We start from the raw sequence: 12163 nt of genomic DNA, 5'->3' as shown, positions 1-12163 counted from the left end.
AGCCAAGGTCATTCAGTCAAAATGAGCTTTCAAGTACCATCCAATAAATCAACTCAAACAAATTATTCACTGGTAAATTATCCCTCTTTCTAGTAGTTCTGAGAATGGCAGAGAATGGTCTGCTGTTACTGTAAACTAGAGTAATAAATAAATAAGATGGCCGGTTGTCAAGAGGTAAAAATTACACTGTTGAAAATGCAATTGGGTTTCAGAGACCTTCATACTTAAACTCTGCAGTAAGGAGAAACAATATTTTATAGTACAGACTTGAAGGTCATTTTTTAAAAAGATTGTAATAAAAAACATAAGAGTAATCATAAATACCCTAGCAAAATAAAATACTTATATTAAAATTAAAACATTAAATAAGTGGTAAATTATTTGTTTCACTTAAAGTGGTAGAAAATTCTTTTTAACTAATAGAATCAATAGGCAATGTAAATAAAAATGTAATATTTATTTGCTGACAAGCATTGTCTATTATTCTCACATCTGTTCATTAATCTAATTTTACAATTAAGATTATAAGAAAATTATTTCAAAGAAAATATATACAATTGCCTACAATAAAAAATAATAAAATTGATTACAATGAACAAAAAATAATTTTGCTTCATGATATCTAATTAAACACTTTGGCTTAATGTTTATATACAGATCATGGTTAAGAGGATATCTCTTGATGTTTTTCTCTTACTTTTAGCTTTATTTCTATTTTAGTACTTTTACATCCCAATTCAGATAGCATCTTTGTGAGTGAAAAAAACAAAACAAACCAGAAAGACCCAAGGACTTTCACATCAAAAGAAAATAAAAGCCAAAAAATAACCAACAGCTAAAGGAAAAAAGCTCTTCACCCAAGTCAGAAACATTCCCTACATAATAGTAAGAAACCAAAATGTCCTAAGCTCATACAATTGGGAACAGAGATTTTAGTTAAGGGTATATTTAAACAGTACTATCTGGCTTGAAGTGCAATACTTGTAAAATAACTGTATTTTCCCCTCTCTCATTTTGACATACTTTTAGATAAAAATATTAAAGAAGAGATTATTAACTTAACCTATTTATGTAACATTTTCTTTAACTTATTGCTATAACTGAAAACCTGCTTTTCCTCTCATGACACTTGGTCCAGTGTAGCGTTTAATTCTATTTCCTCTCAGCAGCATTCAATTTATCCATGCCAAGTTACCACTGCTGAAAGATCACATTCTTATCTTCAGGTCACCACTCATTGAAAATTTTAGCACTAGTTATAGCCATTCTCTCTTAATATAGTTACTCCTGTCATATTATTGCTTGAAAATTTCAAAACTCAGGTAGAAACATCTGCGTGTGTGTGTGTGTGTGTGTGTGTGTTTTGGGGGGGGTCTTTTTGTTTGTTTTTTTTTGTTTTTTTTGGGGGGTCACACCCAGTGATGCTCAGGTGTTACTTCTGGCTATGCACTCAGAAATCCAGAAATCACTTCTGGATTGGGGAAGCATATGGGATGCTGCGGGATCAAACTTTAGTCCGTCCTAGGTCAGCCACGTTCAAGGCAAACACCTTACCGATGCGCCACCGCTCTGGCCCCAGGTAGAAGCATTCTGAGCTCTCTTTTATTTATCTGTTTATGTTATCGTGGAAAATTATAATTACTTATATATTTACTATAGAACTTTTTAATATTTTAAGTAATATCACACTATAATATTATTGGTTTCTTTTGTCCACAAAATAAAGCAATATATCTGCAGTTTTAAAGTGATGCTTTGTCAGTGGGACCACCAACAAATAAATATTTTCTTTCTTTTGCTTTTTTTTCTTTTTTTCATTTCCTTTTTTTCCCTAAGCCTACAGTACCTGGTATTCCCAGGTGGTCTCCCATCCAAGTACTAGCCAATACCAACCCTGCTTAGCTTCTGAGATCAGACGAGATCGGGCACATTCAGGGTAGTATGGCCGTAGACACAAATAAATATTTTCATCTCCTACATTCTCAATTCTTTAATTTCACCAAGATATAAGTTGCAATAAGCCTTTTTCATTTATAGCTATCTTTGTTATATTACTTTACTCCTTAATTTTTTACCCAGTTTGGAGAAATTGGCTCATCTAAATGAGTGCCTCTTTGTATATATGTTCAGTTTTCTAAATATCTAGTTAATGGCCACCTTTCTCAGCAAAGCCCTACCCACTATTATAATTGTTTCTGCTTCACCTAAATTTTACCCCTGCTAAAAGATGGAGGAAATTAATATTTATGTTAGATATCTCATTTAAAATATATGCATTCCTGGGAATGGGAGATAACAGAGTTTTATGTGTTCCAGGAGACCAACAACATCACTGGGGTGGCACTAGTTTATCTGGAAGCTTAGGATATGATCAACAATACATATTTGGTTTTGCATTGAAATATAGGCTTTATTGACTGATAATTGCCAGCGGGGACCCCTGTACCTACTGAGGACCATGACTGAAAATTTTCCCAACAGTTGCTAAATTTTCATAGTTCCTTTACATGCCCACTGTTTTAATGTTTTCTTTGTTAAAGAGATATTCATGAGCTCCCAATACCAATTTCTGCCACATCTTCTACCTTGTATTTGTAAAATGATTATCAAGTTCAACCTCAAAGTCTACAATTTGTGCAGTCATTATCATGGTAATCAATTCTGCTTTCTTCCTGGGATTTTAAATCAAATCAAGACTATTCACTAGATAATTCTCATGAAAATATATAAAAAAGACTATTCAGATACATTTTTTGGTGTGTGTGGCGAGGGTGCATGTGGCAGTGCTAAGAGCTTACTCCTGGTTATGAAATCAGAGATCAATCCAGGAAGAGTCTCAGGAGCCATTATGGGGTGCTGGTATCAAACTTGGGTCAGCTACATTCAAGTCAAGTGCCCTACATGCTGTATTATTCCTTTAACACCTCAAAGTTACTTAGTGTGTGTTCCAAATTTATATTATGAAGAAAATATCTTTGAATGACTGTAATGAGATTTCTCTAATACACTATGATAAAAATTTTTGTTGAGCTTACTAGTGACCTCCTAATTGCTAACCCAAGCAAATTTTCAGTCTCAATTTTCCATAATCTATCAGAAATAAGCACATATTTTGCCATAACATCCTTTCTTCAATATTTTTTTAATTTCAAGATATCATTTTACGAGGCTTTTACTCTTATTCCTTGCTTGGCTCTACCTTTCAACATCTTTCTCTAATTCTGCTTTATGAGCTAATTTGTAAATGTATATATGCTTCAAAATTTTTAAATCTTCTCTATCTTCTATCTATACTGTTTCTTAGCAATCCAACCTGGAACAAACCTGCCAATTTCTATTCTCAGCTCTCTTCTTCCTACATTGCATATTTAATATATTTAACTCTAATATTTTTATGAAATAAGCAGGCAGCAAGAAGTATATAAATATAATGACTTTCTCAGTAACAAAATCCACGATATATATTAAAAATGTCACTGTCTTCAGTTAAATATCTCAATAGCTTAAAGGAAGAAAGCCAATGAGCTACAATGATAGGACATGCTCTAAAAGATAAAATGCTGTAAAATAATGTGATTACCTCAAGTCTAAAATGTTCCCCAAGAAAATTCTTCCTGATTAATGTGTTCCTTTTACTATTTTTAGTTACCATTAAACTACAACACCATTATTTATAGTTTTACTCATATATCATTCCAACACCACTTCCTTCACTAGAGTCCTACTTTCCTATACCAATGTCCCAAGGACTCTTCCTATTTGCTACCTCGCCACATCAGGCAAACTCAGTTTTATAGACCAAGTCCAAAGTTCTGCAGTCTTTGGCAATTTTTTATTCCCTTAATATACATATTTATTTAAATGTTTTATATATACATATATATGAGGGATCATTCTATATCTGTCCCTAATTTGACTTACTCTACCCAGAATAAAGCCTCTTCATTATATTCATTTAGCAGCAAATTGAATAATTTCATCTTTCCCTATAGCTGGTTAGTATGGATGATAGCATTCTGCTGTGTATGCTACAATTTCTCTGTTCATGATCATTTGACTGATTTCTAGATTTGCATATCTTGGCTATTGTGATAGTACTTTAGTGAAGAGATTAAATCTCATTTTCAAGACTATTTTAGAAAACTATTCCAGTAGTATTAGAAACAGTTTCCAAATGTTTTTGAACTCTTGAGAGTTCAAGAAGTAGAAAATTAAACTTGCATTAAATGGAAAATCAATTCTTTTTTTTGTTTGTTTTTGGGTCACACACAGCAGCACTCAGGAGTTACTCCTGGCAGGCTCAGGGGACCACATGGGATGCCAGGATACAAACAACCAACCTTCTGCATGCAAGGCAAATGCGTTGCTTCCATGCTATCTTACATTTTCATCTCTATTTTTAAAATTTAATTGCTTTATTTAAGCAATGTGGTTACAGAATTGTTGATTGGGTTTCAGTTAGACAATTTATAAAACCCTTCATAGGCAATACATTCCTGCCAGCCATGTCCCCCTTTCTCTTTTACCCCTATGACCACCTGTCTCTGAGAAGATTTTTTTGCTTCTCTCTCTTTCTCTCTCTCTCCATTTTGACACTGTGGTTTGCATTATGGTTAATGAAGAGGTGCCATGTATTTACTTTATCCCACTTAAGGACCAGTTCTTGTCCAAAATGAGATATTCCAAATATCATTGTCAAAGCTTCCCCTTCTCTACCCTAATTGTCCTCACTGCTTTTTGTAACAAGCTTACTACCATGGTTTGGTCCTTCTGATTCTCACCTATATTGTCTCTAAATATAATTGCCATGCTGTCTTTTATTTTTCTTATATCCCACAGATGAGTGAGATTAATATATGTCTATGTCTCTCTGACTCATTTCACTCAGCACAATAATTTCCGTGTCCATCCATGTATAAAAAATGTCATGACTTCATTTTTTCCTGATGGTTGCAAGTATTCCCTTGTATAAATGGACCAATGTTTCTTTAGCCACCCATCTGTTGTCGGGCACACGAGTTATTTCCAGATGCTGGCTATTGTAAATAGTCTTGCAATGAACATAGGAATACAGAGTATTCCTAGGAGTATTACTGGATCATATGTAAACTCAATTTTCAATTTTTAGAGGAATATCCTATTGCTTTCCAGAAAGTTTGAACTAGATGACATTGCCACCAGTAGGAAGTGTGAGTCTCTTTCTCTTGTATCCTCACCAGCACTGTTATCTCTTATTCTTTGTGATAAGTACCAGTCTCTGTGGTGTGAGATGATACCTTATGGTTGTTCTGATTTGCAATTCCATGATGATTAGTGATGTGGAGCATTTTTCATGTGTCTTATGCCATCTTTATTTCTTGGAGAAAATTTTTTATCATTTTTAAATGGAGCTAAATGTTTTTTTTCTTGTTAAGTTCTGTCAGTAATTTCTATATCTTAGATATTAGCCTCTTATCAGCGGGGTAGTGGGTGAACAGTTTCTCCCATTCTCTGGATAGTTTGTATCTTAGTCACTGTTTCCTATGGTTTCAGGTCTGAAATTAATCCATTTTGATTTGACCTTTGTTCATAGTGTTAAAGGGAGACGTAATTTCAGTGTTTTTGCATGTAGTTGACCAATTATCATATATCACTTGTTGAAGAGGCTTTCCTTACTCCACTTTTTCTTTCTTGCCCCTTTATCAAATACTGATAGTGTGTCAGGGGGTCAGCCTCAGAATCTCAAGTCTATTCCATTAATCTAAGGGTATGTCTCTATATCAATGCCATGTTGTTTTATTGATAATTGCTTTATGGTACAGTTTAAATGTGAAGGAAGTGATACCTACAATTTTTTTCCTTAATGATTGTTTTAGCATAAGTGGGCATTTACTGTTCCATATGAACTACAGGAGTGTTTGATCTACTTCTTTGAAAAATGTCATGGATATATTTAGAGGCATTGCATTGGATTTTTTACAATATTTGGAAAGTATTTCCATTTTAATTATGATAATACTCTCAATGCATATGCAGAGTATATGTCTCCATGATCTTTTGCTCTCTCTTATTTTTTAAAGGAGTGTTTTGTTGCTATTTTTTTGTTACAGTTGTTCAGGACTTTCACCTCTTTAGTTAAGTTGACTCCAAGGTAGTTGATTTTTGTGGTTCAATTGTGAATTGCATTATTTTAATGTTTCTTTTTTTTTCATTATTTGTATACTAAAAAGCCATAGATTAATGCATGTTTAATTTTTAGCTTGTCACTTTACTATACAAATTTATTGTTTCTAGGACCTTTTTGGTAGAGTTTTTAGCATATTTCATTATCTTTTTGGTTTTTGGGGGGTTCACATTAAGTGGTACTCCGGAGTTACTCCTGGCATTGAGCTCAGAAATCTATCCTGGCAGGCTCAGGGGACCATATGGGATGCCAGGGATTGAACCTGGGTCAGCTATATGCAAGGCAAACACCCAACCTGCTTTGATATATCACTAGCTGTTTAGTATTTTCTAAATATAGTATGTATGTTCAAACATTGAAATTTGACCTCTTTCCTATCTGTATTCTGTTGGTATCTTTTTCTTGCCTGATTTCTAATACTATGTTGAACGTAAGTAATGCAAAGGGACAAACTTGTCCTGTGCCAGATCTTAGAGAATAGAGGGTTTTTATTGTGGGGGCACTTCTGGTGACACTCAGGTATTACTCCTGGCTATGTGCTCAGAAATCGCCCTTGGCTTGGGACACTGGGAGATTGAACCGAAGTCTGACCTAGGTTAGCACATGCAAGGCAAATTGCCCTACTACCTGCACCACTGCTCTGGCTGGAGAAAAGAGTTTTAGATTTTTCCCACTGAGTATAATATTTGCCTAGGGCTTCTGGTAAATAAGCTTGACTATATTAAGAAATGTTCATTACATTCCGATCTTGATGAGAATTTTTATTATCATGAATGGGTTTTGAACCGTGTTACATGCTCTTTCTGCATCTATTTATATGATCATATAATTTTTTATTTTTCCTTTAGTTGATCTTAGTTATTATGTTGATTGACTTCAACATATCAAGTCATCCTTGAATCTTTGAAATGAATCCTACATGGTCATGGTGTATGACCTTCATGATGAGCTGTTGGATCCTATATGTTAGTATTTTGTTGAGAATGTTTCCATCTGTGTTCAATAAGGATATTGGTCAGCTTCTCTTGTGGCATCTCTGTCTATCTTTGGTATCAGGAAGACATTAACTTCATAGAAACTATTTGAAGTTATTTAATTTTCTCAATTTCCTGGAAGAGCCTGAAAGAAATTTAGTAGTAGATACTATTTAAAGCTTTGAAATAATTCACTTGTGAATCTAGCCAGGCCTGGACTTTTGTTTTGAGGAACACTTTTGATTACCCAATTCAATTGCATCAAAAGTTGTATTTCTACTTAGATATTCCATATCAATTTGGTTCAATTTTGAGGAGTTATAGGAATACAAGAATTTATTCATTTCATCCAAGTTTTCTTTTTTTGACAAAATTTCTCAAAGTAATTTTTGTTATCATTTTAATTTTAAGTAATATCATTTCTAATTCAGTTTATTTATTTATTTTTTCCTAGCATTGCTAATGGTTTATTGGTCTTGGGTATTTTTTTTTTCAAAAAACCAACTCTTTTATAGATGTTTTTGGGGTTGTTTTATGGTTTCCACTTCATTACTTTCTGCTCTAAGCTTTATTATTTCCTCTTATTTGCCTATTTTGGTTCTGGTTGTTTATCATTTTACTACTTTTTAAGCTGTGCCATTTAAAAATTTTTATATAGGAACTTTGTCATTTTCTGATGAATGCTTACAAAGCATAAAATTTCCTCTTAATACTGCTTTTCTGTGTTCCACAAATTCTGCTAATTCATGTGTTCATTTTCATTTCTTTTCAGGAATTTTTGTTTTCCTCTTTGATTTTGTCTGACTCATTGGTTGTTCATTAGTGAGATGTTTAATTTCCAGGTCTTAAAGTTATTTCCCTGTGTCTGTTTATAATTCACTTCTATTTTGAGTGCATCATTATCTGTAAAGATAGTCATTATAAATTCTATGCTCTTGATTTTGTGAAGGTATGTTTTATGACCCAGCATGTGATCTAATTGGAAAATGTCTCCATGTGCACTGGAGTAGAATGTGTATCCAGCTTTCCTGGGACAGAGAGCTCTCTATATATCTTCTAAGCTACTCTCTTTCATTTCTTTTTTCAGGGACAGTATATTATTTTTAAGTTTTAGCCAGATTGACCTATTAAGAGGTGAAAAGACTGTGTTGAGGTCACCCACTATTATTCTTTTGTTATTGATTTCTTCAAATTTATCAGTAATTGTTTTAAATATTTTCTATCCTTTCATTGGGTGCATATGTGTTTAGAAGTGTAATTCCTTCATGATGTACATATCCCTTGATTATTAGGAAATATTGATCTCTGTCTTGTAAATTACTTAAGCCTAAAGTCTGCACTATTTGATTAGTATGGCCAATAGGCCTTTTTAGGGAGTTGGTTGCTTGAATGAATGCCCTCTAATCTTTGATTTTGAGTCTAATTTTGTTCTGACTGTTCAGATATTTTTCTTGCAAGCAGAAAAATATTGGGATCAATTTTGATCTATTTTGTCATTCTTAGTCTCTTAACTGGTACATTTAGTCCAATGGCATTGAGAGAAATAATTGTCATTGGATTAAGGTTCATCTTTTTATAGTAGTTTTGTTTGTGTACTTGATTTAAAGTAGATTTCATTTGGTTCTTATTTTAAGGTTGGTTTTGAGTCTATCAAGTTTCTGAACTTTTGTTTATCCATGAGTTACTGCATAACAACTTTATATAACAGATGAAGCTGGATAAGAGACTTAAAGTAAGTGATAAGAGAATAGAAACAATCCTCAAAGAAAGTAAACAGACAACAATTCAATCTGGGATATACTCAACAAAAATATGCAGCTTATCTTCCAGCTGACTGAGTCTATCCTTAGCCAGAAATTTGTTACTCTGCTGGTGAGACCATACCGTGAATTTTTTATTTTGTCTACCAAGTTTCGCAGTCCAATTATTTCAGTTTGAAATGTTCTCATTTCTCATTGCATTTCTTTGTGAGTATTAGTTATGATTTATTTAGTTAGTTCCATGTTTTCTTTGATTTATTTGAACATCTTCCAGATTTCTTTAAAATCTTTATCTAAAAGGACATATAATTGGCTGGTACATGTTGGTTATTCAGGGCTAACATCTTTTTCTTCTAATCACAGTGGAGTTCTGTGTTGTTTCCTCATTGTCACTTTTACAGCATGGTGTTTTTTTACATGTTGACTAGAGATAATGTGTGGCCCTGGAGTGGAGAAGACCAGCCATGGATCTCTTTGTGTTGATCTCCACCTCAAATTTTGTCGCAGTGGCATAGCTATACTCAGCAGTGCTGATGGAATTCTCTCGGCATGGGCCACACTCATGGCTTATCCAGTAATAAGAATCTCCTCACTGCATCCAATCTTAGGAGCAAGGCCATGCTTGGTGGAGGTAACTCAAGTCCTATATTCATCTATATTTAGCTGGTGAATTTTGTTTTAGAATTTGGTGGCTTGGTGTAAAATTATACCAGGTATAATGCGAATGTTTAACAAACACTTATATAAATAGCTTAATAAATTCACAATTTTCTTAAAAATCCATCTGAACATTTTAGTATATATACATTTGGGGAGCGGGGTTGGGTCACACCCGGCAGCACTCAGGAGTTACTCCTGGATCAATGCTCAGAAATTGCTCCTGGCAGGCAAAGGGGATCATATGGGATTCCGGGATTAGAACCACCAACCTTCTGCATGCAAGGCAAACACCTTACCACCATGCTATCTCTCTAGGCCCGTATATATACATTTTTAAGAAAGGTTTTAATTATATCTTTAAAAAATATGCAAGATTCCCACACAGAAAATAATAGTATTATAATTCTGACAATGACCATTAGTTTATTTTTACTGACCTTCAAATATATCCTCCTTTACTTAAAAATTAATATGATAAATATAATGTTAAAGTACTATATTCAGGAAGCTTTATGTCCTTAATCTTTTATGAATAATATCACTTGGTATTTAAAATGACATTTAAAATTTCTGTTGGGTTTATTTATTTACTTTGTAAGAAATTTAATTTTGTCTTTATCACAAAAGTGTCATTTATTATAGAGAATATGTTCTAAGAAAAACAAATTATGACACATTTGCAGTTTTATTATGCAAGATTAGTATTTTACATATACTCTGAATCTGTTCATGACAGTTATTCCTTTAGAATGGATATTTAGCTAATATTAAATATTATGTATGTTACACCCCTCATTTTATTCTGCTCTAAGTATAAAACACAGAACCAACGATACTTTTAAAAAATTAAAAATGTGAAATAATAAAATATTCAAACAAATAAACAAATATAACCAAAAATACAGTTCCTAAAAGAAGTTTTTTCTAGGAAAAATAAATAATTGGCAAAGAAAGCTCTATTCTTGTTGCTTTTTTTGGGGGGGGCACACCCTGCGTTGCTCAGGGGTTACTCCTGGCTGTCTGATCAGAAATAGCTCCTGGCAGGCCCGGGGGGCCATGTGGGACATCAGGATTCGAACCAACCACCTTTGGTCCTGGATCGGCTGCTTGCAAGGCAAACACCACTTTGCTATCTCTTTGAGATTCTTGTTTCTTTTTGTGTCATGTATTTGAACTGTATTTTATAATCCCAAATATCCTAGAAACAGTTAATTAGAAATAGAAAACAAAACAAGTCTTGTTGGTACTACTATTGTATATGAGGAGATAAGAGTTAAATAATCTAGATAAATATATGACATTTTTAAAGATCTGATTTATAATGCTGTACACAATACAATTTTGGCCACACCCAGTTCCACCAATACCATACAATTCCATCCCTCACTTTAAATATCGCTTATCAATCAGAACACAGAAACAGACAAGAAGAGGGATAAGTAAACAGCAAAACAATTAACAGCATGATGGTAACTATTGAAACTGTGATATAAGATCAATAGAACATAGAGATTGGAAGATAAAGAAAAAAAGAAGACAAGCAAGATTGGGGAGAGATCCAATGAGAAAAAATAAAGTGAGTAAAAGAAGTATTTATTAGGAATGAAAATAGGGGCTGCCATACTAGATATGGAAGTTCTTGTTTCTTCAGTTGCTACAGCCTACAAAAATATATAGGAGTTGTTAAAGAACTACAAAAATACAACCATCTGGTATTCTCTGTGTTAATCTTATACACAGTACTCAAGGACCCTAGACTAGCTGGCAAAAATATAACAGTACTGACAGCAGTGAGAGAAGGCTCACAAAACTAGTGTTTGAGAGTACAACAAATAGGGTGCTTGCCTTGCATACCGCTTATGCTGGTTGGATCTATGGCACCATGTATGGTTCCCTGAACCTTGCCAGGAGTGATCTCTAAGAACATAGCCAAGAGTAAACCCTGAATACAGCCAGATAATGCCTAATAACAAAAGCAAAAAAGAAGTTTTACAAAAGTAGAAAAATTTGAGATTGACTAATATATGCGAAGGCCAGCATCATATGGTCATTTAGTATGGGAGTAAATTGTCATAAACTGCTCAATTATTTCCAAGTTATGAATTTTCAATCATAATAAAAATCATAGTAAGCATTTAGGGATAAATTTTTGCTGTCTTTGAGTTGACAAGCCATCTTGGTAGTCAAAAGAAATATTGGAGCTGGATAGCAGTGTGGATAAGACACTTGCCTTGCATAAAGAAAACTTGGGTTAGATTCTGGCTTTACATATGTTATCCAGAGCACTATCACGTGTACACCCTAGCACAGAGCCAAGAGTAAGCCTTAATGTACTGTTGAATGCAACCCAAAATGCAAAGCAAAACAAATGTAAAAATAATTAAATTTTCAGAGGTATAAAATTATAGTTAGGCCAAAGTTTTAAAATCAATTATTTTATAAGGACACTTTATACATTTTACTTTAAATATAAGTTTTGATTATAAGAGATGCCATCTATAAATACTAAAATTTAAAAACTATAAAAACTAAAACTTGCAAGTAGATAGGTGACTCAGAAAGAAGTGAATTATTTAATTACCTATTGTCCTTTGTATAATTAAAAT

At 33.3% G+C, this 12163-nt stretch overlaps 1 protein-coding gene and 1 pseudogene across 1 annotated transcript in view; both read right to left on the bottom strand.

Moving 5' to 3' along the window:
* Positions 1–12163, bottom strand: part of LOC126011814 (inactive N-acetylated-alpha-linked acidic dipeptidase-like protein 2) — a 62963-nt gene that overhangs the window by 50139 nt on the left and 661 nt on the right. The gene's annotated exons all lie outside the window — the stretch shown is intronic.
* LOC126012804 (uncharacterized) lies at positions 1835–1953 on the bottom strand (annotated as a pseudogene).

This window comes from Suncus etruscus, chromosome 6, assembly GCF_024139225.1.
Source record: "Suncus etruscus isolate mSunEtr1 chromosome 6, mSunEtr1.pri.cur, whole genome shotgun sequence".
NCBI classification, from domain to species: domain Eukaryota; kingdom Metazoa; phylum Chordata; class Mammalia; order Eulipotyphla; family Soricidae; genus Suncus; species Suncus etruscus.
The sequence above is the reverse complement of the archived record's forward strand: the minus strand, read 5'-3'. Positions and strand labels throughout refer to the sequence as shown.